Source organism: Numenius arquata, chromosome 8 (assembly GCF_964106895.1).
Source record: "Numenius arquata chromosome 8, bNumArq3.hap1.1, whole genome shotgun sequence".
In the NCBI taxonomy this organism is placed as follows: Eukaryota; Metazoa; Chordata; class Aves; order Charadriiformes; family Scolopacidae; genus Numenius; species Numenius arquata.
Window position 1 is genome coordinate 19,594,884 of NC_133583.1, and position 8,327 is coordinate 19,603,210.

The window sequence follows — 8,327 nt, forward strand, 5'->3', positions numbered from 1 at the left end:
CTGCTGGGAGCAGCAACTCATGTCTCTTTAAAGTCAGGGTGAGACTGTTCTCTGAGCGCAGGGTTGCAGGAGAGTTGGAGCTGAATGAAATTGGCACCGCTACTCTTCTACCTGCCCTTGCCCTGCTGGCTGGTTCTCCCCTTTTGCTGGGCACTGGCACTAAACCAGTCCAGGAAGCCACATTGGCAAAAACAACTTTTTTTTCTGAATTAACTTTTTTGCCAGGCTGTTTTCTGAGCAGGATCGGGTGAGTGCCAGTGCTGACTCAGGAGGGAGGATGAGTTTGAAGAGCACCGACTTAGATTTATTTAAGCTGTCACGGAACTAGACCCTGAGATGCATGTTAAGGAAAGAAGGGTAAGATTTGCCAAGTACCAATTTTGTCAGTTTTCTGTGTCCTCATGGATTGAGTTAACATCTACAAAACAAGGCTGCTGAACAGCTTTGAGACTGTGATTCTTGCCTTCTAGAGCAGACACAACAGAAACTGTAGAAATCCTGTTTCCTGAAGCTGTTTCATTAACGTGCCTCCTACCCTGTTCCAGAAGTCAAACCTTAATGGTCATTCAGTCTTTTGTGCCTTGTTTTCAATGAGAAGGCCTTACATAATGGTGTGTGTCTGATGTGGATACCTGTCACCATCTGAAAGCGGAGAACTGAGAACCCAGTCCTTTCCAGCAGGTTGCCAAGCAGCCATCAAATGGGAAGTATTTTCAGTTGGTTTTGTTTCAAACAGTATTTGAGCTGGTAATTTGGGAAAAGAACCTTCAGTCTGTTTCTCTCATGGTCATTTCTAAAGTGTGTTAGCATTTCATCATTGCTTAGTGCTTATTTTAGTTTTCCATTTTGCTTCTTGTGTTTCCATGTTAAAATTTGTCTGCAATTGAAGAGTTGCCAAAACTGCAGATTGACTCCCTGCTTCTTGAATGTCATGGTCTTCAAATTAGTGGGAATCTGTACATCACGTAGGCTTGAGTTTTTTGAATGGAAGATCACCAAGTTATTTTATGGTTACGCAATTTCTAGGAGAGTTTTGTTTCAGAATTTGGCCCAAAGCTGTTCATTCGCATCAGTGACTTTGTTAGTCATGTTTTTATATTTATTTCAGCATGCAGACTGCAAAAATGACATATAATTTAGGACAAGCAACAGCTCAAGGGAGCTCAGTAGCCATGCTTTACTTGGAGGATACTCATCAGTGTGACCTCATTTTGTCTCATTAAAGAGACCCTCCATGCGGCAGCAATAAAATACCCTATGTGTTCAGTTTAGTAAGTAATCCTGTTCTACAGCAGCCATGAAACAAGAGGTGAGCTGGGAATGCAAACGTTGGCTTTGAGCACAGGGATAACCATCAGCAATTCAGGCACCTTGTGCTGATACAACTGTTTGTACAGCTGCACAATGGATTGGGGATCTGACCTGGGTTGAAAAGTAATCCTTAAAAAAAACAAAACAAAGTGCTGGTTTATTTTTAACTGCGATCAGTTCCCTAATTTGATTCATGGTGAGGTTGCAAACAGTTGTACTGGCGCAGCAGAGTTGAGTGGGAGGGTGCTGCTTGTGCTGGTGCAGCTGTCAAAGGATTGCCTGCGTAACCACACTCTGAAGAAATAACCAAAGGAGGAATTAGAAACTGATTCGACTTGATCAGTGCCAAAAGAAACCTGAGCATAATATTGGGTAGTTTGTTTTTTTTAAAGCCAGACATTTGGATGGAGTTGGTTTCATTGTGGAGGATGACTTTAGAGAGCAATCAAGACAAGCAGTTGTCCATACCCCAAAATCTGCTCTGGTTTACTGAGCTGGAGAGAATGGGGTGGATGAATACAGTATCAACATGCCCTTTTTCCTTGTGTGGACCAAGTTTTTAGTGTATGTTTTTTAACTGTCACTTCCTCATAAGAGGGCTGGAGCCCTAGCTGTTGACCCAGGTTTTCTTCCTTAATTCAGTGCTTTTACACATTCTGAAAGCAGGAAAAAATTATGAAGTGCAGGTAGATTAAACTTTTGTGCTTGACTTTTAATTTCAAATGGATTTTATATTTTGGGGTTTTTTTTTCTGTCTAGGTCATGTTTTCTCTCTTCTGTTTTTCCCTTATCTTCTGAGGATTCCTTACGAGATGGTGGTGGGCAAGGAGCCAGAACACACCCCTTCTTTCTCTTTGGCAGGCTAGAGATGGTCTGAAAGTGGAGTATATGTGTGCCCTTGCTCTTGAGTCAGGGGAGCTGACTGTTTTTCCTGTTGCAGAATCCTCACTTTGGCCTCTCTGCTTTGCTTTCTGTGTGGCAGTTGTAAGATGCAGCGCATTGACTGTTCCTTTCAGCTCCTGTCAACCAACGTCTCATGCCTGAAAACTGATTTTATTGCTGCACCAGTACTTCCCTTTTCTGGGATTTTGGTGCTTTCGCTGGAGGTTTCCTCATGTTCTTACGCAAGCTGTGAAGATATCCCATCGTCCCACCAGCCTTGCAGGTGGAGTACTGGCTGGGAGCCTGAGGGACACCAGCCTAAAGTGCACAACCATTCCTACTTGTCAAGTCTACTGTGGGGGTGTGCATGGGAGCTCAAGCTCCAGAGGTGCTTACACAACTGTATGATGACACCTCTTTCCGGCTCAGGAGGCAGCAGTTACTCTGTAGGTGATGAGACCAAACTGACTTCCTTGGCTCTGGCCTTGATACCTCCAAGGACTTCTGGGGCTTTTTTAACCAGAAGAAGATGAGGCAAGAACTCAGAAGGTGCCAGTTGTTCTCTTCACCCCTGTTGTGGCACAAACCTGATACTGCCGCTCACCTGATCGTAGTGGATTCTTGTCTCTTTGGTGGGGCTGTCCCCCAGTGCTGAGCAGTCCTACCAGAGCCATCCATCTGGCTAAGCTCTGTGCATGTAACCACAAAATCACACCTTCCTTTTCTCTGCCAGCAGTGGCTTGCTGGGTGGTGTGTTTGTCCTCTGGTTCAGCACAAGCATTGCCAGCTCTGACTCATTCTCATGGTGTCAGCAGATCAGCATGGTGCATTTACCTCCTCATCTGTCCCACCTTCTGATGCTGTTGAGGTTGTAGAATTTGGTACCCACAGCTGACATGAAAGCACATCGTTTCTGAATGTACTCCTCCTCATGCTGAACTCAGCATAGTCCTTCCATCGTCTTCCTGTTGGGGAGGTGTTTGGGTGGGGTTACGTGGATGATCCTTCAGGACTTCCTTAGGGATGTGGCTGGTTTATTTAAGCCTCACTTTTGGGGAGGAGGCCCAGGTCTGTGACTGAAGAGCAGGTATGTTTTATTACCAGCGTTAATGAAAAGTTTAAGTGTAAGATTTTGAGGCAAATTCTTCCTTCTGCTTATTCAGTCTAGAAGTTGAGTTACAAATTCTTTCCAAGTTAGTCTTTGAGCCAAACCTCTTCAATGGGATTGATGTGAATTTTTTTCCTCCCCCGCCATGAATGCAAGGACTACAGTTTTCTGTTATGAGTCCATCCACTAGTGTGAATTCAAGAAATGTCTTTTGTAGTGGGTTAGATTGGTTCCTTATGGCTTGTGACTGTTGAAAGTAAGTTCCTTTCCAGTTGTCTTGGACTGTTAGATCTGAGAGCTGTGCTGAATGGCAACGTTTGCGTCGGAATGGTTTAAAAATAACCTATATCCACCAGGGACTTTATTCCTCTGTAAATTAGATGAAGAGAAGCCAGAATTTAGCTCACAGAAAGCTGAGCAATGAGACCTCACAAGCATTGATCTTCCATAAGCCCTTCTTCAGAAAGCATGTGTCATATTTTCATCTCTCCTATAAAATGCAAAGCTGATATTGGACGACCCTGCTCTCCTAGGCACAAGCTTGGAAGAAAATCATCTGGGCTGGTACTGATAAAGCAACCTTTTGTTAATGTTAATGTAGGTATTCCGTCAGGTCTTGCTGCCATGGAAACTCTCAGGCTTGGGATGAAGCCAGTGCTTCTGAACAGAGAAGGAAGGTGCCCTTTGCCACTGAGGTAGGGTATATTTGTGGCGAGGTGCAGCAGGATTCAGCCGCTCAGCTCCCTCTCGCTCATCCTCCCTGCCCACTGGAGAGGAAAGAGTGGTGATGACCCTTCCTCCAGCCTCCCCTTCGCAGTGACACTGATAGCGGTGACAAGGACTGGCAGGTCCCCAGGCAGCCTGTGCCCTCCTGCCAATGCGCTGAATTTCTCCGGTGGGGAAGGGGAGGCCTGGAGAAAAGAGCAGCGAGGGAATTAAATCAGCTGACATCATCCCTGTTACGTGCCGTCCTTTCCTGCTCCCCAGCCTGATGTTATCTCAGTTAATGCCAGCTTTTCCAGCATCGGGCTGAACTGGAATACAAGCTGGAAGAGGCTATTTGGGCCCCAGCTTTGGTTACCCTCACTTGCCAAACAACTGCACGGCAGATGTTCACAAAGCATTGCAGAGCACCTATGCCATATGTTGCCAAACGTGACAGACGTTCACTATGCACTGTTTTGTGCTAAGGCTTTACATTAAAACACTAAAAAAGAGAGAGAAGTTACCACTGTAGCATGTCAGTGTGAGAAAACAGGTGTTGTCTGTGCCGTGGGGCTGGACCTCTAGCAAGGAATCTTGCTCATCCCTCCTTGTAAGCATGTGTAGGTGACAGCAGAAGGGCCTTTGCAATTCCTGCTGATCTGACCTCTTAGAAAAAAGCCTGCTTTAACCCCAGATCTGGGTACTGGTTTTAAGGAGTGGTTTAGGCGTCTCAGCCGTAGTTAAAACTGCATAGCTCAGCCTCTCTTTTTTTCACAAAGAGCTGAAAAGGCTTGGCTTCCGCTTCTTTCTTAGGAAGAGAAGAGGAAAAAATTCTTGGTCTCTCAGGCTACTGGCAGGAGTGCTGAAGCTTTGTAATTAGTGTGATATACGTATCACAGCCTTCCTTCAGATCTCTAGGAGACAGAAACACAGAGTATGCCTAAGGACTCGTATTATGAGATTAATTTTGTTTTCCATGTGGTCCTTTCTGTAAGTTCAATCACGTTCTGACTTAAAGTAGGCAAGGCTCTTTCCTCTTGCACGCTTCAGCAGTTGGTGCATTTATGCCCTGTTGTTGAGGCAGGAAATGTATTGGTGAAGGAAATGTGCATTTGTTCAGCTCTTGGCATGGGGTGGAGCACACCTATTAGTGGCTATTGTCCTCTCCTTGGCCTTGTTTACTCCAGTTCCTCCACCAACCTCACTGTCGGCATTCTCTTCCTCAGCTGGCATCCTTCAGCAGCTTTCCCTAAAACTCCAGTTTCGCTTTTGATGTATGCATAGGGATCATACTCTGTCTGGCTTCGATCTGAAGAGCCACGCTTGCCTTGGTGAGGGCAGCCTGCCCGAAAAGGGCTGTATTTGGTAATAGTTCAAGTGTTGGACAAAAGAGCAGGGGGAGTCTCAGGATACAAAGCTATGTGTTCAAGCAGGCTTGGAAGGTTTGTAGCTTCCTGGATACCAGGCTGGCCAAATGTTTCTGGTTACATCCCAAATGTTGCCTCAGGTTCTTGCAGAGTTGTGTTCTCTCTACCGAGGTCCCAGGGGTCATCTCCATTTTCTGCTGACTAGACAGACACGTCTCAGGCCTCTGGGTCAGCTTTTGTGCTGGGAAGCTGATCTCATAGCACAGTGGGAGATGCTTTTTTTTCCTTAGACTGGATTTTATTCTGTAAAAGTTGGGTCACCCAGTCCAGCGTGACTAGAAAACACCATGCTTTTCAGCCCGGATGCTGGCTGCTTATGCTCTTTACCAACAAGGCTAGCTCACAAGAAGCAGTCACCAGGCACCCGTTGGCCACATGCTGTAGTCTTCTTGCCTGGTATACTGGTGTTTTCTATTCTTTTGCTTCACTCCTGACTGCTTTGGGGCTGTTAAGCAAAAGTCCAACTTTTCTCAGCATGACATTGAGATTGGTATTTATCCCCCACCTGTGGCCCAGCTCCAGAATCGTCAGTGGCCATCTGCTTTGGTCTTCAGCCACCACGGGTCCTGAGGGCTGGCCACGGTCCTGGAAGCCGCAGCAAGGCGATGCTGGAAAGATGGATGTGCAAGCTGCTTACAAAGAAGATGTGAGTCAACAGCGCTTAATGCAGTCAGCTTTCTTGCTGCTTGATACATTACAATTTTAAATGTTTATTTTCCTTTTTATTTTGGAAAATAGCTTTACCAGTGAGTCATGAAGCATAGCCAGTGTTCCGTACAAGATGGCTTATAAAGAGTGGGAACGTCAGCATCATGGTGCGGTCTGCAGTAATTCTCACACCCATTGCAGTGCAGCTTTCTGTCCCCACCTCTCAAGTGTGTGGTGACCTCTGAGGCTAGTTTCCCCTGTCACCTTAACTTGCTACCATCAAAGAGGACATCCCTGCTCTTCCTGCTCCCTTGTTCCTGTGCTGGCATCCTCAGGTGGCGGTGCTCTGGTGCTGTGAACTGGCAGGAGCAGGCATCTCCTGGATTCTGGTGGTGGTCTGGGAAGACATTGGTGATCTTCAGCCAGGGTTCAGTAATGTTTAAGAGTATTTGGTTGGGTCTTCAAGAGCAAGGCATTGTTTGTTTCTGTGGAGGGGCATATGCTCTGCTGGGCTGCATCACTCTGAGGGTGATGTTGGTATCAGGGGCAGGCTTTATCCTTCTTAGTGGTTAGGAAGAGCAGAGTTTCCTTGAGTGTCTTCCTGGTTTTTGTTTGGAAATATTTCGTGTGTTACTACAAGAAAATACAGCTTATTGCTCTTCTTTATGCCCATCCTCTAAAATGTGCTTGAACAGTGAGGTGTGCATTTCAAACTTGGAGCAGATACACTGACAGACAGGTGTCTAGACTCAAATATTGTAGAGCAAACTGTCCTCCAGTACAAGAGTTTTCTTTACTGGGGAGGGTAATGGAATATGAAATGTGGTTTGTCCTTGTGTCAGCAGTATGTCTGTTCCTGAACTCCTCTCCTTGTGAGTCTGGCTTGATGGGAGATCTGTCCTGCCAGGTATAGATCAGTCTGTTGGGAGGGGGGATGCTAAACTAGCCTGAATGTTTTACTGCTGTTTGAGCTATAGTGGCAGTGTTGGACCATAGCAAAGGATCTGCTTGGGTGAACTGGTCTCCTTCAAGCTGTTGCGTGGCTTGTGCACAGCATTTTACAGAATAATTGGAAGGACTCTGAATTTTAAAAGCCAGCTAAAATAGTTGAACGCATGCCTTTGTTTAACAGAAGAAGGATGAGTAATATTTAGGCCTTCAAATAGTTTTATGCTTTACACTTGTTTGAAACTGCTGGGATTCTTCTGTCTTTTATTTGTGGATAGTGTCCATGTTTAGTAATAACCCTTTACTTCAGGTTAGTCTAATGAAAAACACTGATCTGTATCTGAGCTACAAAGTGTCATGGTTTTCAAGCTCTGAAGATAGCTTCCTCTTTAAAAATGTTATCTGAAACAGTACTTGCCATAAAGTATAATTTTTTTCCTCACATTCACTTGTACATGGGGAAAATGCTGGCTGTATGGCTATTTTCTTTAGAGTGCATGGAGTGGTTGTAACCAGGTTGGACTCTGTCCTCACCTGGTGCCCAGCTCCTTCTCTTGTGTCATGGCCACAGAACATGTTCTTTGTGGCTGTCACTCCCTCACAGGTGTGACTGCACATCTGAAACTTGTCACTTTGAGTTTTCTTGGGGGCAGAGGGGTACTTGGCAGTGAGCCTGGGGTACTTCTTCATGGCTGCAGCCTGTTCTCATTGCCACTTTCACAGGAGTCCTTGGACCGCTGCAGTCATCTCACAAATATCTCTAGGCCACAGAGTGGAGAAGGCTTGAGGGACTCCTCAGTGGATGGCTGCTGTCCTCAGAATAATTCAGGATGGCATGTTGCTGCTCACCTTTAGGAAAGGCTGCTGAAAGCAGGCCAGGGGTTCACATCACTTGCTCTGATCTGCCTGCAGCCCACAGGTGAGGCACTCCTGACTAAGGGGGAGAACAGTTTGCATGGACTTTGGGGAGATGCATGTGTCTGCCTGGGTGTTTGTGATCTCCATCTGAAGTTAGTGAAGGTGTCTGAAGCTAACGATTCTGCTTAGATTATCCCCCTTCTCTAAAGGATGGGTAGTAGTTCTGTCACTGGCAAAACTGAGACCCTGAGACATTTTGTGATTGGCTTTCAGTGAAAACTGGGACTCGTACCAGAGCTGAGAATCACATGAATGTCTCCCCAGTATGGCAACTACCGTTATCACACAGATGAATCTCTTATCTACCTTGTCCTAAGAAGTTTAAACTACAGGAAGGTGTGAAGTTGAACTTGTCCTCTATATTGTTTGGAATAACTGAA